Here is a 25,799-nt window from a genome sequence, read left to right as displayed (position 1 = left end):
TATTTAAAGTGTGTATACATTTTGGGGGGGACACCCTGTATATCCTAGTTAGCGGTGAAAGGAACCAACGGTAGATTTGGAACCCCCAGACAGGGAACCTCACTCACTCGCCACATGTCTCCCCACTCCACTTTCCACCTTCGCGGGCAGCAGGAGAATCAATGTTTTCTCTCATTAACTCAGAAAAGCACGTTCTGTCACCCGATGCCCGGCAGGAGTGTGCTAGGCCCCGAGTGAGCAAGGCTCAGTCAGGGCAGCCTTCGCTAATGGGTGCCGGCACACAAAGTATACATTCCTCCTCTGCAGTTGCCCCAACTATCCCACCGTTTCACTGAGAGGATGGGACTCCTCACCTCCTCTGGGTTCCTGATCTTGAATGCCGACCGAAGGCACCTCAGCGAGGGCCGCCCTCACCCACCAGGTATGTCTATCTGCACCTGCTCCTGCCTTAGCACCTGCATTAGCCCCACGGAGGTGATCTCATCACTGCACTGGCCTCTGCAGGAACAGGGCATCACCACTCTGCCCTCTCACTGTCATCTCACAGGCGCCCACCCTCAGCACCCAGAACACCCAGACACTCTCCAAAAGACATGAGCTTGTTGGAGGGGACATGCGCACATCCTGTGGGGGATGTAGGCATGCTGGGGTTGATGGAAGTGTGGCGGAGGGGCAGGGGGGAACTTGTGCATGCCATGGTCCGGAACTGTTCCAGGCATGTGTGGGTGACAGCACACTGGGGGATGTTCGCACGCCACAGGGGGAGGAGAGGATGTGCGCACTGGAGGCCTGTGGCTTTGCTCATCTGCAACACCCCCGTGGCATGGCCAGGAGGATGTCAATCTGGCCTGCCATGGTGGCTGTCCCTGCAATGGTGCACATTCTGGGCCAGGAGGCTGGACTTCTGCAGCCACTCCTGGGCACTGATGGCCTGAAGGCGCTACTTCAGCTTGGCCAGCAGGCTCTGCTTGGCATGCTCACAGCTGCCACCACCACCTTGTGGGGAGTACAGGCTGCCCTCCGCGGGCCTGCCTCCCCTGCCCAGAGGCTCTCCATGCACGCTGCCCACCAGCCCGGAGTGGCCAGGGCAGGGCAGGATGCCTGATTTCGAAGCCAGGTGTCCCACCCTGCCCCTGGCTGCTCGGCGCCTGCACATGGAGGCCCAGAGCGGCCGGAGGACGGGAACACTCGCCTCCCAGCCACTTGGCGCCTACGCTCATGAGCACTGCCCACAGGCCCACCATCTTTGTTGGGTTAATTTGCATACTCACTCCTGATTGGCTGTGGGTGCCACAGAGGGATGGTCAATTTACATATCTGTCTATTATTAGTATAGATATGCATAATCCATGGACACAGACAATAATGTGGCAGAGGCTTGTGGTGGGGCGGGGACCTGGAGGAGAGGGAACAATGGGGAAAATGTGGGACATTTGTAATACTGTCTATAATAAGGATAAAAAAATAAAAATAAATAAATATACTTAAGGAAAAAAAGCAATAGCCTCCCAATTGACATCCCTACTTCTCCTCCTGTACTTCTCCATCCCAACTATACTCAGCACAGCAGCCAAAGTCATCACAAATCTGCTCATGTTACCTCTCTGTTCAACCTCCAAAATATTTTCTGTTGACTCAAAGAAAATGGGGGCTGGCTAGAAGTGGTCAATGAGGGAAAAAACGGGACATCTGTACTACTTTCAAAAATAAAGATAAATTAAAAGAAGAGAAAAAACCAAAGTCTTCGAAAGGCCCTGCAGCTTAACATGATCTGCTCTTCCTCCCTGTTATCTCTTTGACTGTACCTCCTGCCACTCTCCCTGCTACTTACTCCATTTTGTCTTCACCATTTCTTCCTGCTCCTTTAACACACTAATTAGACTCCCAGGTCAGAGCCTTTGTACCTGCTTTCCCTCTGTCTGGAATGTTTTTTCCTCAGAAATCAAAGTGGCTTACTCCCTTATATTCTTCTCTTAGTCATATGGCATATCCTCAATGAAGCTTTTTTGGCCATTCTAACCAAAATTACAAACTCCAGCCCAATATTTCTTTTACTCCTTACATACTTTAATAGAAATGTCTATCATTTACTCCAGTATATTCAACACAATGACAGAGATTTTAGACTGCTTGTTCCCATCATTAAATCACTAACTCATTTGTATATTTGTTTAAAATCACACAATGAGTTGAGCATTAGAATTCCAAATATAAAAAAGACATAATCCTCAAAACTTTAGACTATAGTAAAAAAGTAAACAAATAAACACTGAGGTGCATAATCTTAATTCCGGCACATTGCCTCTAGTGTGAGATCTTTACCTCACTAAATTTTCCAAAATAGAGGTTAATATTTTTATGAGTTGATGTTATTTTTGTAATTTAAATCTTTTTGTTAGAAATTCTCTTGTAAAGAATAAGCATTCTGGAGTTCAATCACAGACTATTGTAATTGTATAGACTATTTATACAGTTATCATATAAAGCTAAAGAATTTGCCAACCAGAAATAATGTCTTAATAAGATTAATGATACTCATTATTTACTAGAGGCTCATGGAAGAAATTCGTGCACTTGGGCGGGGGGCGGGGAGGGTATCCCTCAGCCCAGCCTGTGCCCTCTCCAATCTGGAACCCCTCAGGGGATGTCTGACTGCCGGTTTAGGCCCAATTCCACAGGGGTTGGGCCTAAACCAGTAGTTGGACATCCCTCTCACAATTCAGGACCACTGGCTCCTAACTGCTAGCCTGCCTGCCAGCCTGATCACCCCCTAACCACTCCCCTGCCAGCCCGATTGTCGCCTAACTGCTCCCCTGCCAGCCTGATTGCCCCCAACTGCCCTCCCCTGCTGGCCTGGTTGCCCCCAACTGCCCTCCCCTGCAGGCCTGGTCCCCCCCCCCCCCAACTGCCCTCCCCTGCTGGCCTGATTTCTCACAACTACCCTCCCCTGCCAGCCATCTTGTGGTGGCCATCTTTGACCACATGGGGGCAGCCATCTTTGACCACATGGGGGTGGCCATCTTGTGCAATGGCATGAGGGTCAATTTGTATATTACCTCTTTATTATATAGGATTGGATATTATCTACCAGATATCATGCTAAACACTTTGCATGCAATATTTATAACATGTAATATTTATAACAACACCATCAGTTGGATATTACTGTTGTCTCACTTTTATAGATAAAGAAAACTGAGGCTCAGGGAGTAATTTTCTGAAGGTTCCACAGATGTAAGTGGTGGACCTTCCAGTCACACCAAGGTCTGTCTTATTAATTAAGCCCAGGTTCTTGATAAATGAATATGTTACACTTGCCCATAGTATCTAATCTAATAAAAGAGAAACATGGTAATTAATGTACAACCGCTACACTTCCCATTGGCTAATTAGCAAGACATGCAAATTAATCACCAGCCAAGATGGCTGTTAACTGCCAACAAAGATGGCGGTTAATTTGCATATGTAGGCACAATGCAGGGAGGCAAAAGGGAAAGCACGGAAGAAGCCCCCTGGCACTGACAGTGATCAGAAACTCAGGGGGGAGCTAAGAGCCGGGGGGCAGGGCAAAGGCAGCCCCCAGGGCCGCCTTTGCCCTGCGTCCCAGCCATGATCGGAGAATCCTGTGCCTTTGCCGCACTGGCCAGTGATAGCAGGAAGTAGGGGTGGAGCCAGCGATGGGAGCTGGGCAGGGGCGGAGCCCGCGATCGCGAGATGGCTGCAGCTGCCGGTCGCCGCTGCCCGGGCCTAACGCCTTGGCCAGAGGCGTAAGGCCCGGGCAGGGGCGGAGCCCACGATCGGGGGATGGCTGCAGCAGGGCAGGGGCTGCTGCAGCTGGGGGCCCGGTCAGGGGCGGAGCCCACCATCGGGGGATGGCTGCAGCTGGGAGGGTCCCCTGCCCAGGCCTAATGCCTCGGCCAGAGGCATTTCGCCTAGGCAGGAGCGGTGCCAGTGATCATGGGGAGCAGGGGCAGAGTCGCTGATGGTGGGAGCTTGGGGTCCCCTGCCCAGGCCTAATGCCTTGGCCACAGGCGTTAGGCCTGGGAAGGGGTGGAGCAGGAGGTCCCCTGGAGAGCTGTGGGTCCTCTGCCCAGGCCTAATGCCTGGGTAAGAGGCATTAGGGCGGAGCTGTCAATCACAGGGAGCAGGGGCGGAATTGGCAATGGTGGGGTCCTGGGGGTCCCTTGCCCAGGCCTAATGCCTTGGCTAGAGGTGTTAGGCCTGAGCATGGGCAGAGCCAGCGATCGTGAGCAGGGGCGGCGTGGGCAATTGTAGGGAGCTGGGGGTCCCCTGCCCACCCTGATCCGGGACACCCTTCAGGGCAAACCAGCTGGCTCCCACCCATGCACCAGGCTTCTATCCTATATAATAAAAGGGTAATGTGCACATGCAATTTTTTTTCCAAATATATTTTATTGATTTTTTACAGAGAGGGAGTGGGATAGAGAGTTAGAAACATCGATGAGAGCGAAACTTCGATCAGCTGCCTTCTGCACACCCCCTACTGGGGATGTGTACGCAACCAGAGTACATGCCCTTGACGAGAATCCAACCTGGGACCCTCAGTCCGCAGGCCGAAGCTCTATCCACTGAGCCAAACCCGTTAGGGTGGTAATGTGCAAATTGACCCTAACAGCAAAACGACTGGGAATGACTGGTCACTATGACACACACTGACCACCAGGGGGCAGATGCTCAATGCAGGAGCTGCCCCCTGGTAGTCAGTGCACTCCCACAGGGGGAGCTCTGCTCAGCCACAAGCCAGGCTGACGGCATCACAGCGGTGATGGTGGGAGCCTCTCCTGCCTCCTCAACAGCTCTGTGGATGTTCAACTGCAGCTTCCGCCTGCTGGCAAGTGGACATCCCCCAAGGGGTCCCAGACTGCGAGAGGGCACAGGCTGGGCTGAGGTACCCCCAAGTGCACAAATTTTTGTGCACCGGGCCTCTAGTTTCATAAATAATTCATAGAGTGGAAGCTGAAATACTTTCTCTTATTCTTAATCCAATGCTTTTTACACAGAAAATTACTATTTTTGTTTCAAAAGTTTTTTTCTATGTTGTTTTTAATCTATGGTGGGTATTGTAGAGTGTCCTAAAATTCAGGCAAGATTTGCAATTGAATTGAATTGCAAATCTTGGGTGAATTATGGGACACCTTTAGTAAACTGTATCTGAGGATGTGGGAGTATTGACAAATACAGATATATTAAGTCCTACATGAAAACGACTATGTTAGTAGTTATACTATAGCCATCACTATTATTTATTTATTTATTTATTTATTTATTTATTTATTTATTTATAATTTGCACCTGAGGATATGTGTGTTTTTTAAATTTATTTTTAGAGAGAGAGGGGAAGAGAGAGAGAAATATCAATGTGAGAGAGAAACATCAATTGGTTGTCTCCTGTACATGCCCTGACTGGGAATTGGACCTGTAACATTTTGGTGTACTGGATGACACTCCAACCAACTGTGCCACCTGCCAGGACCTTTTTTTCATTTACTTTTTAATGATTTAGAATTAAGAGAGAAAATTTAAATGGAGTCACATCTATTTTTTTTTTTAATTCTCACCAGAGTGAGGATAGTTTTTCCATTGATTTTTAGAGAGAGTGGAAGGGAAGGGGAAGGAGGAGACAAGGAGAGAGAGACAGTGGAGAGAGAGAAACATGGTTGCCTCCCACACACTCCCCAGGTTGGGGCAGGGATTATACCTGCAACCCAGGTACATGCCCTCTATGGGAAATTGAACCCAAGAGCTTTCTGTGCCTAGGTCGATACTCTAACCACTGAGCCACACCCACAAGGGCTGGAGTTACATCTTTATAACAATGTCAATAGTCTCTTTTGTTTATGTCATTAAACCAACATTCTGCAGGAGAGCAAGCCATCTTAAACAGTTCAATAGTGCAAGAGCAATGAAGTAGCTCTATGAGGTCAACTGATATTGTACATGACTGTTTACATGCAAACACACACTGTAATCATAGAACAGTTTGCTATAGCCAGAGAAAATGATTGTAAAAGTGTTTCCTTTCCTTGCATCACTCAGAGAATTGTTTACTCTTCTTAATGACAGAACGATTTGTGTATTTTTGCAATCGCAGTAGGTAGCTGTAGATAACACTGTGATAATGCCAATAGAAGCACAGTATGGTAATGTAAAATTAATGAGCGAAATGGCAATCTTCTTTTTAGGCAAATTACACTTTATAATACAAAGCACCCACTCAATTAGTCTGTTCTCAGGACCAGAAAACGTGGGTATTGCTGTGAAGTATGTATCTGAAGATGTGGGAGCAACTAAGAAAGATGGTTGCTATTAATCGACAATGTACAACGGTTGCTTATCCTATATAATAAAAGAGAAACATGCAAATTAACCATCACTGTCACTCCGCCACTCCGCTATGCCCACCAGCCAATCAGAGCGACTATGCAAATTAACCCAACAAAGATGGCAGTTAATTTGCATACGCAGGCTAGGAGCGAAGACTGAAGATGACTGAAGATGGTGGCAGTCACAGAGCTGGAGCGAGCAGTATGCTTGGGTTGCTTCTGGCGATGGAGGAAGCTAAGCTTCCCACCAGCCCTGAACTCTGCTCAAGGAGGGGCTTGGGGCCTGGGCTCTGCTCAAGGAGCTGGGGAAAAAAAAATAAAAAGGAGGGGCTGGGAGCAGTCAGAGCGGAGAAGCCAAGCCTTGGTGCTGCGGCCGCAGCAGAGAAGCCAAGCCTCACTGCTGCGGCGGACCAAAGGCCTGGGTCCCGGGTGCCAGAGAAAAACCGGAGCCGGCAGCCAGGGGGAAGTAAGGCCTATTGCGTGAATCTTCGTGCAATGGGCCCTAGTCCTATATAATAAAAGCCTAGGTGGCATCACGCCCTCGCATGACCCCCTTGCTGGACACCCTCGTGTGACGCCCTTGCGTGATGCCCTAGCGTGACTCCCTTGTGAGATGCACTCGCGCAACATTGTCACAAGATGGCCACCACAAGATGGCTGCCAGAAGATGGCCACTACAAGATGGCCACATGCACAGTGGAGGCGGGGCTCGGTGGCCCCTCCGCGCAGTGAGGTCTGGGCTTCCCACAGCTCTGCGTGGCACGAAGGAGGCCGGTCCCAGCAGAGGAGATGGGTCTTGGCAGGGGAGGGCAGTTGTGGGCAATCAGAATGGCAGGGGAGGGCAGTTGGGGGTGATCAGGCTGGCAGGGGAGGGCAGTTGTGGGCAATCAGAATGGTAGGGGAGGGCAGTTGGGGGTGATCAGGCTGGCAGGGGAGGGCAGTTGGGGGTGATCAGGCTGGCAGGGGAGGGCAGTTGGGGGCGATCAGGCAGGCAGGGGAGGGCAGTTGGGGGCGATCAGGCCAGCAGGGGAGTGGTTAGGGGGCGATCAGGCTGGCAGGCAGAAGTGGTTGGGGCAATCAGGCAGCAGGCAGGCGAGCGGTTAGGAGCCAGCGGTCCCAGATTGTGAGAGGGATGTCCAACTGCCGGTTTAGGCCCGACCCCTGCGGAATTGGGCCTTAACCGGCAGTCAGACATCCCCCAAGGGGTTCCAGATTGGAGAGGGTACAGGCCGGGTTGAGGAACACCCCCCTCCCATGCACGAATTTCATGACTGAGCCTCTAGTAATATATAAGTAAGTAAACACTAACAATATGCATTTATTCTTTTTGAATTTATTTGTTGATTCTTTCATATTGTCAACAACATAATTGAAACTTAACTGACTTGTAGTTAATAAAGTAAGTAAACAAGTATGTGAATGCCAGCCCAAATTTTCCTGCTTTCCATAAATGGTATATATTCAATATGTCAGCAAAATACATAAAGACCTAGCCTTGCTTACCAGAGTAATTATCACTTTCATCATTGAGGCTGAGACTCTGATTTCCATGCCTAGTGTTGAGATAAATCTCTTAATGAATACTAAAAAAATTGTATGGTGAGGGAAAAGTACTGAACTTATATGCATCATTCGCTGAACTCATTATGCACTTGAGAAACTGATAACCAGACATCTCTTAATAGATTGTAATTTTAATTCATCCAACTTTTAAGGGAAATATATGTGTACTAGAGGCCTGGTGCACAAAATTTGTGCACTCGGTGGGGGGGGGGGGGGGTGCGTCCCTCAGCCCGGCCTGCGCCCATTTGCAGTCCAGGACCCCTTGGGGGATGTCCACCTGTTGACTTAGGCCCACTCCCCGGGGGATCAGGCTTAAGCTTGCAGTCAGACATCCTTCTGGTAGCCAGGGAGCCCTCGGGGGATGTCCGACTAAAGGCTTAGGCCCCCAAGGGATCGGGCCTAAACTGTTAGTTAGACATTCTTAGTGCTGCCATGGAGGTGGGAGAGGCTCCTGCCACCACCTCCGCACTGGCCAGCCATGAGCCAGCTTCTGGCTGAGTGGCACTACTCCTTCGTCTGACCTAAACCCTAGAGATTAGTACTTCATTTTACAACTTTTTCTCGGTTTATAGGCAGCAGCAAACTCAGACCACACAGTCGGGTGTGCAAGAAATGTTGCTTTCTTTATTGTTTAGTAACCAAACCTAACTTCAACTTCAGCCCCCATTCTGCCAAGTGAAAAAACAAAAACAAAATATTATTTAACTTAGGTTCCCCACCCCCTTCTCTGGAGTTGTACTTCCATGTTAGACAGTTTATATCTCAGGCAGAGGTGCCAAAGAACCAAGCAGGGTCAAGAACATGTGGACCTCAGTCTTCTGTCTGGACTGGCCCCCACCCAGTGCCCTTGACCCTCACCTGACCCTCATCTCAGAGCTCAAGTCCATGCCGACCCCTGGTATATTCTCCTCATCTGGGCCTTGAGGCCTCTTGAGTCCAATTCGCTCTCTTCATCCCTCCCTGCCACCTTCTCTCTCTCACACAAAGAGCTATTGGGCTCTCCGATCGCCCTCCGATCGTCATGGCCTGCACCCGGGCCCTCCCGCCCTCCGATGCCATGGCGACCCTGGGCGCAGGCCAGCCGACAACCCCGCCCCCCGGGGGGTCCGGGGTTGCTGCCTGGTCTGAGCCCGGGCCCTCCTGCCCTCCGATCACCACCATTGATTGGCTCAGGCCAGACGGCAACCCCAGCCCTCAACCCCAGCCCCTGGGGTTGGGTTTGCTGCCCAGCTTTCCAATGGCGATCGGCGGCCTTTGCCCACCCCTAGCTCTTGCCTGCCGCCTGGGTTGCCAATCACCATTCTTCAGTCCTTCCCCTTTGCCTCCCATCATTGGGCGTATGCAAATTAGCCGCCATCTTTGTTGGCGGTTAACCGCCATCTTAGTTGGCAGTTGATTTGCATAAGGATATGCTGATTAGCCAATGGGAAGGGTAGCGGTCGTACGCTAATTACCATGTTTCTCTTTTATTAGTGTAGATTGCTCACAGAATTAATTTATTCATCTAAAAATGTGCATCTAGTGCTTACTCTTTGTGAGTCACTTGTTATTGACAGAAAGAGAAGACCCTCAGAATGGAGGCTGATGTCAAGTGAAGGAAGAGATAACAAAGCCAGCAGGAGGCATCACTGGCCAATTGAGATAATACTCTATATACAATCATGGATTTGTTTTTCTTAATTAAGCATGATACCATAAACATTTTTCTTATCTTAACATAAATGTATTCTTTTTTTTTTTTCCTCACGAGAAGGGAAATTGGGTCAGGTTACATATCTGAGAAATTTTGAAGTAGTGAGGGAAAGATGGAGGTTGAGGGCTTTTGAGGGAAGGGTGAAAGAATAAGAAAAAATAATGGGAGGAACCAAGATGGTGGCATAAGGTATACACTTGTATGTGCTGTCTCCCACAACTACACCAAAACTACAACTAAAAGACAAAATGGCTATCATCCAGAACCACGGGAAAGTTGGCTGAGTGGAAGTTCTACAACTAGAAGGAAAGAGAAAAGTGCATTGAGACTGGGTAGGAGGTGCGGAGGTGCCAAGAGTGGAGGTATGGAAGCGCTCGAAACAGGCTGGCAACTGGGTGCACTGTTTTTTTCAATTGGAAGGGAGATATAAGCTCCTGACTGCTCTGAACTCCAGTTTCCGGCGAGACTCCGGGGATCCAGACTCCTACGGGGAGAAACTGGACTGTCTGGCATTGGGTCGGAAAGCAAGGGTGGCTTTCTTGCAGAGGTGCTTGCAGGGATCATTGTTACTGTATGGGGGCATGGGATGTGGGGACATGGAGACGCGGAAACCTGTAGACGCAGAGACGTGGAGAAGAGGAGACGGCTGACGAGCAGCCATCTCTGTTTGCTCCGCCCTGGTGATTCCCTGAGACCCCGCCCCATCCAATTTACAACCCCACCCAAGCTGTGCACAACGGCTTATGCATATGAATGGTCTGTCCTTTCGCAGCCTAACCTAACAAACTGCAGCTGGGTCAGAGAGCTCCAAAACTTCCAACCCCCAAACAAAGAGGAGAAATTTCCAGATCTCGTTGTAGCTCCTGCTGGGTGGCCTCAGGAAGTGGCTGACTTTGCACCTCCTTGGAGATCCAGGAGCCAGTGTACCCAGTGGTCAGATACCAGATTTCAACTCCTCACATCCATAAGTGACACACTCAAGAGGCAGACTCAGTGAGCACCAAAGCCCCACTGAAGCAAGTCCTGCCCCATAGGGGTGTCTCCTTGCCTAAGGGTGACGTTTCCAGCACTGCAAAAGCTGCTTCTTCCCCTGTGAAAGCTTCTATATCTGTCACCAATGCTAAAAATTGTGAGGTACGAAAACCTGAGTGACTTCAAAAAACTCCTGCTAGTCCTTTGAAAACAGAGGTATCGAAAACAATTGGGAAATCAGCTGAATCCCAGACAGTTCGGCCCAAAGAAGAAGTAAATAGAGAAACTTGTCTGCAGTCTCACTCTAAAGACAAATCTACAACACCAGGAGCAGAAGTCAAGCCATTTCTGGAGCACTTCGGAGAGCGCTGTCTAGAACACAACAAAGACAGCCCCGCGCTGAGCACGCCCCACAGGACCCCCGTGGTCACTCCAAACACCAAGGCCATCCAGGAAAGACTGTTAAAGCAAAAACACATCTTCATCTACGACCCATGTAGCGCAGCGGCTCAAACAGGAACGTGAAAAAAAACTAGCATGTCTTCGTGGCCGATTTGACAAGAGCAATTTATGGAGTAAAGAAAAAGGCAAAAACTCAAGAAGCAAACAACTAGAAACCAAACAGGAAATTCACTCTCAGAACACTCCCCTCAGAAAACATCAAGTTGTTTCAAATATCCTGTCACGTCTAGAAACAGAAAAGGAAAAGGTGGCAGGAAAGCAGACTCCAGCACAGCCCCCCAGCCCAGAGCCCGCAGGTTTCACTGAATGTGAAATGACGAAGTCTTGCCCTTTGAACATAACATTGTTTTTAGAAGAGGAAAAGTCTTTAAAAGTAACATCAGACCCAAAGGTTGAGCAGCAGACCACAGTGGTACGTGAAACTGAGATGAGCATGGATGACGAGGATGACATCAATAGTTCAAAAGTGATTAACGACATCTTCAGTGATGTCCTGCAGGAAGGTGAGCTGGATGTGGCCAGGAGCCCAGAGCAGATGGGCCAAGCAGGAGCCTAGAGCAGGGAGGACCAGGAGGATGCCCTGAATATCTCCTCAATGTCGCTGCTTGCTCCGCTGGCACACAGTCGGCTGGTAAGTCCAGAGAGTTTTGCTTCCTCGCCTAGATTGGAACTGAAGGGCAGTAGCATACATGAGAGTCCCAAATCAGGAAAGTTCCAGTGAACCTGTGTCCCGCGGGCCGAGTCTGGTGATAGCATTGGTTCTGAGGACCGTGAGGACCGTGACCTTCTTTACAGCATTGATGCATACAGATCTCAGAGAATCAAAGAAACAGACCATCCTTCAATTAAGCAGATTGCTCGGAAGGAAGATGCTACTTCAAAATTAGAGGGAAAAAAGAATGCTGAAGAAAATAGTGTCTTTCCTTGTCAGGTGAACATCAAGCAGAAAATGCAGGAACTCAACAATGAAATCAACCTGCAGCAGTCGGTGACCTACCAAGCCAGCCAGGCCCTGAACTGCTGTGTGGACGAGGAGCACGGGAAGGGGTCCCGGGAAGAAGCCGAGGCGGAAAGACTGCTTCTGATCACAACTGAGAAGAGAACACTTTTGATTGATAAGCTGAATAAACTGAAGAGTGAAGGACCTCAGAGGAAGAATAAGACTGGTCTCCTCTCCCAAAGTGAATTTGTCCCATCCAAAGGGTCAGTCACTTTGTCAAAAATCCATTTGCCTCTCAAGGCAGATTTTGTCTGCAGCACAGTTCAGAAACCAGATGCAGCAAGTTACTCCTTCCTCTTCATACTGAAGGCAGGAGCCAAGAACATGGTGGCCACCCCGCTGGCAAACACTGCCGCTTCTCTGAATGGCGATGCCCTGACGTTCTCCACCACATACACTCTGGAAGATGTGTCCAATGACTTTGAAATCAGTATTGAAGTTTACAGCTTGGTGCAAAAGAAAGATCCCCCAGTGCCTGATAAGAAGAAAAAGGCATACAAATCCAAGGCTATCACTCCAAAGCGACTTCTCATATCTAGAACTACAAAAGGCACCCTTCATTCTACAGCGATGGCCAGTCCGGGCGGTCTCCATGCTGTGCGCACCAGCAACTTTATCCTTGTTGGATCTTACACGCTGTCCTTGTCTTCAGTTGGAAACACAAAGTTTGCTGTGGACAAGATAAAATATGATGTAAAAGAGCAAGAGCTACTGGGATATTTGTTCCGGGAAAAGGTGCCCTTTTTATCTCTTTTGGAAGGTCATATTTTTTTAAAAATAAAATGTCCATTGAATTCAAGTGTTGAAGAAAAAGGTTTTCTAACCATATTTGAAGATGTGAGTGGGTTTGGTACCTGGCATCGAAGATGGTATATTCTGTCTGGAAACTGTATCTCTTACTGGACATACCCCCATGACAAGAAACGGAAGAATCCCATAGGAAGGATAAATCTGGCCAATTGTACCAGTTGTCAGATAGAACCAGCCAACAGAATTTTGCACAAGACGCAACACTTTTGAATTAATTACTGTCCGACCACAAAGAGAAGATGACCGAGAGACGCTTGTCAGCCAGTGCAGGGACACACTGTGTCACCAAGCACTGGCTGTCCGCAGACACCAAGGAAGAGCGGGACCTCTGGATGCAAAAGCTCAATCAAGTCCTTGTGGACATTTGCCTCTGGCAGCCTGACGCCTGCTACAAGCCTTTCGGGAAGCCTGAGCGGGGCAGTTCCCGTGCGCTCAGCGGTGGCTTTGAGCTCTGTCATGTGTGTATTTTAAGAGCGGCAGATATGCTGATTGCATTTTATGCTTTAAAAACGAAAGGGTATGTGCCAATATTCACTACATATTATGCAGTATTTATGTCTTTTGTATGTAAAATTTCAACTGATTTGTCATTCATAAATGCCTGGAGGAAAATTCATTATAGTTGATTTTGCTAAATCTTAGTCTAAAAGCCTCATTTCCTAGAAACCTGATTATTGAGTTATTCACGATAAAACGTTTGTTTGTTTTTAAGTAAGGAATTGTAAGTTGCCTTGTTGGAGCTGTGGGTCTCAGCACAGAGGGGTCTTCGGGAGTTAGAGCCACTCTTTAGCCTCATAGGTCTTCCTGTTGGTTGTGGGCCTTTAGTGGATGTATCTTGTTACTGTTGCACTGAAGACATTTCTAAGGGACTTCACAGAAAAGTTTTTAGTAATGGAGGTAAGGGCTTTTTCAAAGAGCAAATGGGCATTCGTTTAAAGCTGAGGCTTCTCCGAACAGGAGATGCAGACTTAGGGGATATTGTGTGAGATTTGGGGGTAAGATGTTTTATTTAGAAGACTTAATAATCACATGGTTTACATTTGTTGTTACTGAAGATGCTGCATGGTACACATTTTCATAAAATGTAGGCTTTCAAAAGTAATTATTTTTGCTATATAGCTAACAGACTCCTCAGATATACTTGACATGTTAGTTTCTTTCTGTTCCTGTAACAAGAACAAATGTAAATTGAAGAATTTTTATATAAGAAAGTAAACCTCACAAGCTGCTGTGGACTAATACTTGGCTTGCCAAAGCTCTTGACTTTACTTTTCATGTCATATATGACAGTGTCTAGAAATCCGTTATGAAATCTGTTGAAAAACTATTGAGTAATGTATTTCTTTAAAAGCCTAACACTTTATTTTTGTGTTATAAAATATTGTAAAGCATGGTCTCAAACTTTTAAGTACACTTTGAGTTTCTTCTCTAAATTGTTAAAGTTATTGATGGTCTCATTTATAAACACTAAATTTTGTCACCTGTCATTTTATCTTTTATTCATTTGAATGTGTTTTTTCTTATGTGTATTATAAAATGTGTTTTATGATCTCTTACCTAAATAAATACTTGCAAATGGAAAAATAAATAAAAAAAAATGCCAAGGGCAAAAGACAAAGAGAGAATCTTAAAAGCAGCAAGAGAAAAATAGTTAGTTACCTACAAGGGAGTACCCATATTACTGTCAGCTGATTTCTCAACAGAAACTATGCAGGCCAGAAGGGAGTGGCAAGAAATATTCAAAGTGAAGAATAGCAAGAACCTACAACCAAGATTACTCTACCCAAGCAAAGCTATCATTTAGAATTGAAGGTCAGATAAAAAGCTTCACAGACAAGAAAAAGCTAAAGGAATTCATCACCACCAAACCAGGATTATATGAAATGCTGAAGGGTATTCTTTAAGAAGAGGAAGAAGAAGAAAAAGGTAAAGATAAAAATTATCAACAACAAAGTGACAATAAATACATATCTATCAACAAGTGAATCTAAAAATTAAGTCAATAAAAAAATCTGATGAACAGAATAAACTGGTGAATATAATAGAAGCAGGGGCATAGAAAGGGAGTGGACTGACAATTCTCGTGGGGAAGGGGGTGTGGGGGGTGCGGGAAGAGATTGAACAAAAATCTTACACCTATGGATGAGGACAGTGGTGGGGGGTAAGGGCATGGGGTGGGGTGGGATCTGGGTGGAAGGGAGCTATTGGAGGGGCAGGGGGAGAAACATCTGTAATAATTTGAACAATAAAGATTTATTAAAAAATAATAATGAGAGAAACATACTTTCTACTGAGGTTTATTTGGTCAGTGAAAGCATTGTGGAAAGTCAAGATGAGTATTTAAGTATATTCCTTCTCTACTTCTTCACATATTTGAAGCCTTAAAATATACATACTCACATGTCCTTAAACACAAACCAAATAATACAGCTGCCAAAGAATTTAGATATTTTAGGAAACATTTGTTTTTCTTACTTTTAGTTGTTGTCTAAACACAGTCCTTTGAAGTAAAAATTCCCTCATCTAACTTAATGTATTCACATCTTTACATTGACTATCTAAATCAGGGGTCCTCAAACTTTTTAAACAGGGGGCCAGCTCACTGTCCCTCAGACCGTTGGAGGGCCAGACTATAGTTTAAAAAAAAAAAACTATGAACAAATTCCTATGCACACTGCACATATCTTATTTTGAAGTAAAAAAACAAAACGGGAACAAATACAATATTTGTATTTGCATGTGGCCCGTGGGCCGTAGTTTGAGGACCCCTGATCTAAATAGTTTGCATGACTGTGTGATGGGGTGATGCTGAAGCTTTATTTCCAGCCTCTGAAAGCAAAGATCAATGCCCTGCAGAGTATCTTCACTGGAGAGAGGAGACATGGATGATTTCAGTAAACTTGCCCATTCATTTTGCCTAACCTGTGCCCTGCTGCCTAGGAAACTGCTCTCTGGCTGAATTAACAAAGAATAGAAATCTGTGCTTTTGAAGTCTGCAACCCCTAATGCTAGCCCATGATTTGGGAGTCAACAGAAGCCTTTGTGAAGGGAGAATTGCCAAGAAGGGTCAGCGTCAAAATGAAGACTCAGGAACTATTAAACATGGCTGACGTGGTTCATAATGACACTGAAAGCAATCATGCTATAACACATAAGGAGATGTCTGAGTTTTTTCGCTTCTCTCTGGAGAAAATTTCAGATACCTTAGATAGCCAGAAGAAAGCATAAAGATAAGGCTGAGCACAGGAGCCTCCTCTGACATTGCTTTCAGTCAAAGACCCAGAGGGGTTGGGACTGGAAGAAGAGAGAGAAATGGACTTTTCGTTGGTTAATCACCTCTGACCAAGGCTTATCACCTATAAAATGAAGCTCAGTGTTGGAGGAAATAAAAGGAGTGGAGGAAAGGTTTTATTTTTATTTTCCTTTAGATTTCTGATTAGAATAAGGATTAAATGCCAAAATTACCACATGAAAGCCTAGTAACTAGATATTGTCTCCTAATTTGAAACAAAACAACAAAAGACATCACCATAACCTTTTCTCTACAGGTCAAACAATTTTTGAGCATGGTGTCATAAGCTAGAGAAATTTGGATAAGCATCTAAAATGTTAATTAAATGTATTAGTGGGCATGATAGGACTTTACAAAACAAAGTGCAATTTAATTTCCTGGTGGTATTATTTATTAAAAAATTAAACATCGATTTGAAGCTTGTAAGAAATATGAAAATTGTTCGTAGATATAGTACTTAATTGGAGGATAAAGTAGTTTTTATCATGGAAGAAAAACAAATTGGGACCTACTGAGAACCAGGGAATCAGGGTTATTAGGAAATTCAGAAAAAAAAAAAAAAAGATGATGGTTAAAGTCAATTCTTGAAACTAAAAAGCCAAACATTCATTCCTAATTTTAAAGAGGGGAGGCGGGAAGTTTTACATTGGAATGCTGACAAACCAACAGGAGGCTATCAAATGGTTTGGAAAATGGAGAGCAAAGTTAGTAGTGTGTTGCTAGGCAACAGATTTCTAAGCTGACTTCTCATTTCTTAAAGGTCTGGCGCAATGTTTTGGTTTTGCACACACCAGCTCTTTATTTACATATTCATTGTGAATTAGAATGACTGTTCTCAGAATAAGACTGGCTAAGCCAGAAAGAGCACAATTGCAGGCAATTAGAATATGATTAGGAAGCCAAAAGTTGGGCATAGTAATTAGGCATTTGCTATGTGGGGTGAAGTAATGGCTACCTAATGCTGCTCAGACCCCCCCCCAAAAAGTTTCATATGACCAAGATGATTCTTAATTAGATCTCCAAATAAAAAATATTACAGATTGCCCAAAAATGTATTGCAAAAAATAAAATGACTCACTGAAGACAAATGGCTGAGAGGCTGACAGCAAAGAAAGTGAAGAGTTGTCTTTTAGAAAAGGATCCTGGATGTGTGTTAAAGGGTCATGTCCCACAGGAGTCTGCTCCCTGTAGGTCATCACTTTACAAACATGCAAGATGGGTTGCTGCCAATTCTCGGGTGTTGACTCCAACCCCACCTTGGAGGGGCTCACCGGGGGCAGCTGATAAGCCATAGGCCTGCAGGCCTGAGGTTTAGTAACCAGTTCTGACTGGATAGATGGAATCTGTGGTCTTTGAGATGAAAGTCCTTCCGAGTCTCCCTTACCACAGAGCCACTTCATCAACTTTCCTAATGTGGAAAAAGACTAAAAGCTAGAGGGAGGGAAGGAAAACACTTTGGGCGCTTGAGAAAAGGGGGAGAATTTGATTAATGTACAGCTAGGGAGTGAACCAGTTCTCAGGGAAAATAATCTTTGATCAGTGATATGAAGAAGCATCTTTCAAACCTCCCAGATTCCAGCCACTGTCAAAAGAACAAAAAGAAGCTGTTTCAGAGCACAGCTGTTGTTATTAAAAATAAAACCAAAACAAGGAAAGGAAAAACTGAAATATCAGCATCTTGAATGGATTACCTGGTACAGCACCAAATGAATAATGTTTCTCATCAAAATTCACCTGAAAACTGGGGGGCAATGTTTGGGCCACTGTGTCATAATAAGCACAGGTCTTCGGGGAGAGCTCAGGATTATTTTCCTACAGAACAGAGCCTGTGTCTGTGCTATGTGGACATCCTCTAAAAAAAAAAACAAGCTGGCTTGTCAAATATTAGGAAGAAAACTAACTTTGATCAATTGCCTACTGTATCACATGGGTTATCTGATTTAAATGGCAATTTTTTTTCCTGAGAATTTATACTGTATGAAATTGCTTAGAGAAAATATGGGTTCTCTGCCCTTACATTAACAAACAATGGGCAGATACATGAGAGAACATGCAATCATTTCACTTCATGTTGGTGATGTGCAGTTTGTTTAAATGGGTCCTTTTGAATTTAAATGTCAGTTTTTAAGGTCAGCTTTTTGAGAAAGGTGACATTATTTTTTTCTGTTTAACAGCCAACCACTAATGTAAATGTTTTGAATGTTTGTCTTATTCATTCCAATCCTCTCTATGGAGTATTGCACATAAAGGCAGATTTTCTTTTAATTTTTTAGCTTGTTGTTGTTTTCCTTCAAAAGATATAAAAATATGAATCCAGGACTCTGATTCCTTCACTCTGAGGGCCTGTGTGGGTCACCCACAACTAGCTGCTGAAACATTACTGGCTTTTCTCTTATTATTGCTGACTGCATATCTGCTTGATGTACTATTGTTGCTCTCAAATCTTTTCATGAGTTTCAAAGTTCTTCTGCAAAACTGTGCAATATTTGTAATGCCTGTTCTACTTTGCTGGTCAGAAAAAGGAATTGTTTCTGCATTATTACATACCTGTCTAGTGAAATGCATCTGAGTCTGTTCACCAGCAGAATCACCCCTTGGGAGGCTGCCTGTGATAAAGACTCCAGTGCCCCTTGTACTGCTAGTGTTGGATCTGCAGGGTATCTTGGTCAGGCCCAAATGCTTGGAAGGATGCAGCTGCAGTGACTCTTCCAATCACAGCTGCCAGGGGTGCAAGGACAGCAGCCTACTTGATTAGTACACCCCCCACCTCTAGAGCAGGCTCCTCAGTCTTAGTCCAAGAGAGCCCCTGTGGTTCACAGAGCTGCTTTCACTAGGTGTAGACAGAGTCCAGATCTACACAAAGCCCCACGCGTTACACCAGGGCTCAGGTCTGTTGACTTTTAGGTGTGATTCCTGATCTGCACTGGTCAGCATTTTCCCAAGGACCCCTTGATTGCCTTCATGTGGTTTTCCACTCTGCTTCCTGAGGCACCGTCTGTCAGTGTACTGCTGAGAGAGCATAAATCAGTCACAGCTCTCAGTCCTTTATCTCCAGTGAGGATCTCTGACTGCAAGATGGGCCTCTGGTTCATAACCAGATATATTGATCTGGGCCTGCTGGAGTCTGGGCTTAATGCATACACTGAACTGGAGTTCGCCATTAAGTATGGAGCTAAATAGTTCATTTTCTTCTGTGGGATAGAGTAAAATCGCTCAAAGAAGCATTTGGAATGAAAGACCACACTAGCTGAAAAGCTATGGAAGAAAAAAAAATTAAGTTTTTGAGGATTGATTGCAATATTTCTAAAGCTATTGTTGATTTTTTCACAAAATCAAACTTTCCATTTGGACTTGTTAGTGTTAGCTTTTAGGGCAACCTGTTTTTACGGTTGGTTCTTTTTGATGAATGGAAAGGAGTTGTTTTATTTTTCTTCACTGTAATAAAAAATCAAGCTGTCTTGTGGGATCCCTTCAAAATAGAAATCAAGAGATGACTTGAATAGAATATTAATACTGCTCTTTTAAACTTCTGTTTTATTTTAAACCTGGTTTAATAAATTTTAAACTAATTTCCTCTCCAGAATGTAATCAATATTTTGTAAAAATATGAGCATTTACAACAGAATTTTATCACCACGTTTCATATAATCTTTTCTATTTACAGACCGCAGAGAGAAGAAAGTCTGTGGCTCATTCTTCTGAGTGCTTAACGAGGCCAGTCAGAATGTGTGATTAGATGAATTTGGGCATCTCAATCACTTTATCGTAGCTATTGTTACAATTTAGAATTCATGGGGCATACTTCTTAATTCAAGACTACAGAGTAGATTTCTCTTTTAAAAAATGATTTCTCAGTTTCCAGTAATAAAGCTATTTAGAATAAGGCCTCAGTCTGAGAACACAGTAGAGCATACCTCACTATGCAGTGACTTTCTTTAACCTTATCCTACATCAAATCTTAAAACTTTTGCCAAGCCTGATGTTCCCAGAGGTTCTGAGGCCCTCTCAGAATCTTTAGTGGGTGTCAGAATTATTTTCATAGCTTTGCCTTAAAATCTCTTTTATCTGAGCATCCTGAGCTGTTTTCTGCCACCAAGTTTGCATCAGCTAGTCCACTCAAACACTATTTCTCAACCTTTCTTTCATTAATATCCTCCACCTCCTGAGACTTTTTAGACTTTTCCCCCTAACTTCTCCCATTCCCCATGAAATTTTAATACCTCGGATATACTGTATGTCTGTTTATGTACTGTGGCCCTTGTGTAAACACCAAACATTGTAATACTGTTTTTGCCTCCCAAGGACCAATTTTCATCACCTTGGGACAAAATAGTGTTCCCCCACCCGTCCCATACTCATACTAAAATATACACACATTATTGCCAAGTAAATGTTGCATTTTGTTTCCTTAAGACACTACATGTGACTAAAGCCTTTTGAAATGACTAGCTACTGATTGAAGCGTATTTATATTTAATGTATATTTGCACTGAAAGATGCTGGACTTTGCATGTGCATTTCTTCCTGGTAATGACAGCATCGCAGATGCTGGGCAATTAGGGGCTGTAAGAATACAGCTGGTCTCAAGCTGGACATCAGAAGATTGCTTTTGGCCTGAAAGTCTATCACCAGAATTTAGCTCAGTCCACTTTGTGAGTGAAAGTGCTCCAGCGAAGCCCTGTCTACACATTGCATTCATTTTATGGGCTTACTGCTATGGCTTCAAGGTGACAGAGATTTTCTTCCTCCTAATCTTTTCAACCTGATTCTGACATCATCAACCGTAAAGATGCAGTTTCACTTTCTCCATCTAGTTCTATGATGTTGAGTTTTGACATCAAAGAGGGCAAATACAGAAGAAAAGGAATGAAAGAGGAAAGGAGGAGAGAGGAAGAAATAGGAGATATTAGGAGCTACATTAAAAAGTGTCTGATACGAGATAAATAGAAATAAGGGAAAGTGTTTGAGAATTGTTCTAAAAACCTTGTAGACAAAATCTGCCCAACAAACTTTTGCTAATCAACATCTTTATTTTACTATGAGGTAAAGATTATAAAGAAGGTACTTATAGGGAGGTTAAGTGACTTGTCCAAGGTTACACAGCTAGTAACTGTAGAAGCAGGATTTGAACTCTTACAGACTGTTCCTTGAGTCCATGCTCATCATCATGTACCTTCTGCCTTTGCACTAAGAACATGACCAGATTTCCTAGATAGCTCCCTTTGCTAGCCCATCTTTTTCGAATTTGTGTTACTGCCTGAAACAATGTTTTGAGGGTATTTTGTTGTTGTTTTTTCATTAACATCTTTTATTAAGTTTTTAACCATACCAGTGAGAATCAAAATTGTCAATTTTTCCAATGAGTTTCTATTTATCAAATCCTGTATTTCTCAAGGGCTTTTGAAACATGTAGAAAATAACTAAAAAAAATATCCCAATGAATGAAACATACCAAATGTCAGTAATAAGTGAGAAACATTCCTTTGGGGAAATGGCTGTTAAATCCAGTCTGTATATGCAAAGTAAAGCAAAGAAATTCAGTCTTTTTTTTTTCATTCTTTAAAATCAATTTTTCCTAACATATCATTCCACAAAATTGGAAGTGAAGGACTAAAAGGTGAGGAGAGGGAAGAAGAGGGGAGAGAACACACACCATTAACACAAAAAGTAAAATTGTACAAGCTTAAAGGTGTTTATAAGAGACCAGAGTCACATTGCAAGATACCAGATGGTGGTTGAAGAAATTCACCATTCTGCAGGAACAGGGGTTTGCACTGCTGTGTGAAGACCAGTGAAGACCAATTCACCGTCTTGGAGCAATTCCCTTCCCACTCCAAATCCTGGTTTTGGCACCATGCCTCCCAGCGAGGGCCTCTCATTCCATGACCCAGCCCACCTGGAAGGCCTGTATATCCTTCAGTCTTGTTTTCTCAACTGAACAATGCCACTACAGAGAGGCATTGAGTTAAAAGTTACAATCCCTGATCAGTATATGTGTATGGTTATCTCGCTGGTCCACCTTCCCTGGCAGCTAAAGTCTTCTTCTCTTCCACATTCAGATGGGCCTCACCTCTGAACATGATGAGCCTGTTGCTAAGGGCCTCTTGGACAAGCTCAGAATCATCAAACACACGAAACCAAAACTGGGTAATTCCAACTGCTGTTAATACACAGCTCCGCCACATTCCCATAATTTTGAAAGAAATATTTAAGCTCTGATTTGTCCACTTCATGAGGCAGATTGCCAATGAAGAGCTGGTGGCTGTCAGGGTATCTCACAATTCTTCAGGGTTCAACCCCTCTGGAAAGGAATATTTATTTGTTGTTCAGAACTTTTTGATCCCTCTGCTATGGAACCTGAGATTCAGGCTTAGATTCAGGGCAAGGCTGTGAAGCTGGTACTTGAACAACATGAGGTGGTATCACAGTAACTGGAACAGCTCTGCTGGGTGGAAGGTTCTTACAGGTCACAGATGCCTAGGAACATGTCCCCTGCTCTGTCTGAGTGATGTCTTCAGGTGCTGGAGAAGAATTCTTCTGAGCATCCTCAGGAGCAGTTACCTCCAACGCTGGCTCACACTTTTCCTCTTGGATTTCAAATTCAGGTTTTTGCTTCAGTTCTGGTTCAGGAGCAGACTCTGGTTCAGCAACAGGTTCCTCTAAATGTTCTTCCAAGTCATTGCTGAGCGTCTGATCACAGAAAGTTCCAGAATAATCAGGTACCATCTCAGGTATCTGCTGTCTTTCTTCAGGTTTCTCTGCTTCTCCCTCAGATTCCTCGTGAGGCTCAGTGACAAAGCCGCCAGACCTCATCTTGGTATCTGAAGACACCGCTATGAACATAGAACTTGTTTGCAACAGAGTCCTCAGGAGCAAGGACAAATGTCTGCATGAATCTCCTCAAAGCCTATTTGTTATTAAACAGCAACCCCATCACATGGACCACATCATTCAGAGTGGCATGAGCATCAACATGGTGAATCTTAGTGTGGCAATTAATGAGGTTTTGTGACATCACTTCCCTATGGATTTCTTTCTGTCCACAGATCGCATATGCTGGCTTTCCATTTGAATCCAATCCCTTTTGGACATAAGAAGAGTTTCTTTCCATACAATCTGTATAGCATGTCTGGCACCTTGTTTAGTAGTGTGTAATACTATCTCACAAATTCCCACCCTACCAGCAGGGGACCAGGCTTCTCCATAACCATTGCTTTGGTCAATTCAATCTGGGCAGCAAGTGGGAGAGGAGCAAGCTTTGCTCCACAGTTCTGAGGAAGGAAAAACAAAACAAAACAAAAAACCCTCATGCAACTGCATCCCTGGAACAATGTTTTTCAAATTGTCCTTAGCAGATCTCTTGGATGATGCCACTCAACTTTTAGTATTTCAAACAATTCCTCAAAATTCTCATTTAAAATGCAGATTCTCATGCTTGATGCCTCAAAGAGGAAGATCCAGAGGCTCTAAGTGGAGCCCAGAAATCTATCATTCTAATAAGTACTCCCAGTGACTATCCTTCAGGTGGCCTCTGTACCTCCTTATCCTGGGTACTCATTTCACTCAGAGCAACTCCATCCACATTGTGTCTGTTGCAGTATTGGACTTCTGTCCAAGATTTCCTTCAGGTGAGGATTCTTCGACCATGACGGGTCATAAAACTACCGGTCCTAGTGCTCTTTTGGGGAACATTATAATAAGTCATTTAATAAAAAATATGTTTTTATTGATTTCAGAGAGAGAAAGGAAGAAGGCGAGAGATATAGAAACATCAATGATAGAGAGAGAATCATTGATCGGCTGCCTCCTACATGCCCTCTACTAGGGATTAAGGCTGCAACCTGGGCATGTGCCCTGACTGGGGATCAAACCCTGACCTCCTGGTTTATGGGTTTATGCTCAACCATTGAGCAACACTGGCTGCATAAGAAATCATTTTTGATTAATGAATTACCAACAATTTTAAGTACAGAAAAAAGAGTATAATATATATTTTATTAGTATTATTTTATTTGCTTTCTGCCTTATTGGGCTACTTACAAAATCTTTACAACGCAATACTATTTTAAAAGTGATAAAGAAAAAATTGGTTAGAAAAATGAGATAAAGGTGAGATATATTTATACAAAACATATCCTGTGTGATCCAATATGTTTGCTAGATCTGAGCAAATTGGCCTGTGAACTTTCTAGCAGCTCAAACAAAAAGAAAGTTATCTGTGTTATGATTCTTTGCAAGAAGCCACTTTCCCAGAAGGAGTACAACCATCCTCAGGACCCCAGGGAAATTGCTCCACTTTAAGGCAACAGTGTGTGCTGCTTTTGGTGACATCTTCACAGTAAACCCAATTGTGAAGCTCATCTGACATTTCTTACATTGCCCCTTTGACTAGTAACCTAGTCAAAAGTCAAGATGAGAAAGTCAGGTATGCCACTCTCCAATGGTCAAGAATGTGTTTTAAAGCAGCTTGACTTTAGGATGTGGTTGGCAAATCATGGCCTGTGGATCAAAACTAAATGTATTTGATTTATAAGTGTCTGAAAAAAAAGAAGAATACTTCATGACATATGAAAATTATGTAAAATCCAAATTTCAGTACTCATAAATAAAATTTTATTGGAGCATATCATATTCATTTATTCACATATTTCCTGTGCCTGCTTGGTGCTACAACAGCAAAGTCACACAGTTGTGACCGAGATCATATGGCCCACAAAGCCTAAAATATTTACTAGTTGGTCTTTTAGAGATAAAGTTTGCCCTGCTATAGATTATTGAGAAAGGATGGACTGTATATCATTCAGTCTTGTTTTTCTCAACTGAACAATGCCACTACAGAGAGGCACTGAGCTAAAAGTTGTAATCCCTGACGGATATAGAGTGTGTATATGTGATTTACCTCCTAATAAAGTAGACACGTTTTTAAATAGTCAGTTGAGTTGTGGGTAGAGACATGCCTCTAAAACCACAACCAAGAACACACATATACATGGGAAAAGACACACATGTTGAACCAGCAAGATCAGCTGTTACTGAGTTTCCCTCTATTTGCTATTTGTTCATCTACTCTTTCATCTGCAATGTATTCTAATGGACACTAGGGGAGAGAGCACCAAGGGTTCAAGAAAACTATATGCCAGAAAACCTATTTGACAATCAGTAACTCCAACTTTTTCCTATAAACTATTTGTCTGACATTATTGGGTTTTACTTGTGGGGTATTTTGGCCCAGCTTATAGAGCACTATTATTTTATGGAAACAGTTTAGAATGACTAGTTTAAAACAGAAGTGAACTCTATTTGCAAGACTGGTGTCTGGGATTTTACAAGGCAAGGAGAGTGCAGAAGTGACTCCATTATCAACAAACTATATAATTTTATCATAATAGTGAATTTTATGCAGTCTGGGTGCCTGGATATGTATGTTCCTAAAAGTACAAAATGTACACATAACTAACAAGCCTGTTTTGGGTTCATGAGAGTAAGCATATACCAGTCTCCTGGCCATATAAGTCTGTATGGCAACAAAATTCTCAGGATCCCCTTTTTAAAAAATATGTGTAGATTACAAAGGTTGGGTAGAGTATTGCTTCCTAATAATGTTCCAAAGGTAGAGAAGGCTGTCCTGGCTTAAGCTGCCAATCTGTGTTTAGAAATGTCACC

At 44.0% G+C, this 25,799-nt stretch overlaps 2 pseudogenes; one reads left to right on the top strand and one right to left on the bottom strand.

Moving 5' to 3' along the window:
- Positions 1–339: 339 nt before the first annotated feature.
- On the top strand, positions 340–16,072 carry LOC139011032 (anillin-like; annotated as a pseudogene).
- Positions 16,073–22,138: 6,066 nt separating this feature from the next.
- LOC139010960 (ras GTPase-activating protein-binding protein 1 pseudogene) lies at positions 22,139–23,347 on the bottom strand (annotated as a pseudogene).
- Between the last annotated feature and the right edge of the window lie 2,452 nt (positions 23,348–25,799).

The sequence above is a fragment of the Myotis yumanensis genome, unplaced genomic scaffold (assembly GCF_028538775.1).
Source record: "Myotis yumanensis isolate MYYU_CA2020_CCGP unplaced genomic scaffold, mMyoYum1.0.hap1 SCAF_1, whole genome shotgun sequence".
Lineage (NCBI taxonomy): Eukaryota > Metazoa > Chordata > Mammalia > Chiroptera > Vespertilionidae > Myotis > Myotis yumanensis.
Note: the sequence above shows the minus strand (reverse complement) of the source record. Positions and strands in the feature narration are given on the sequence as shown.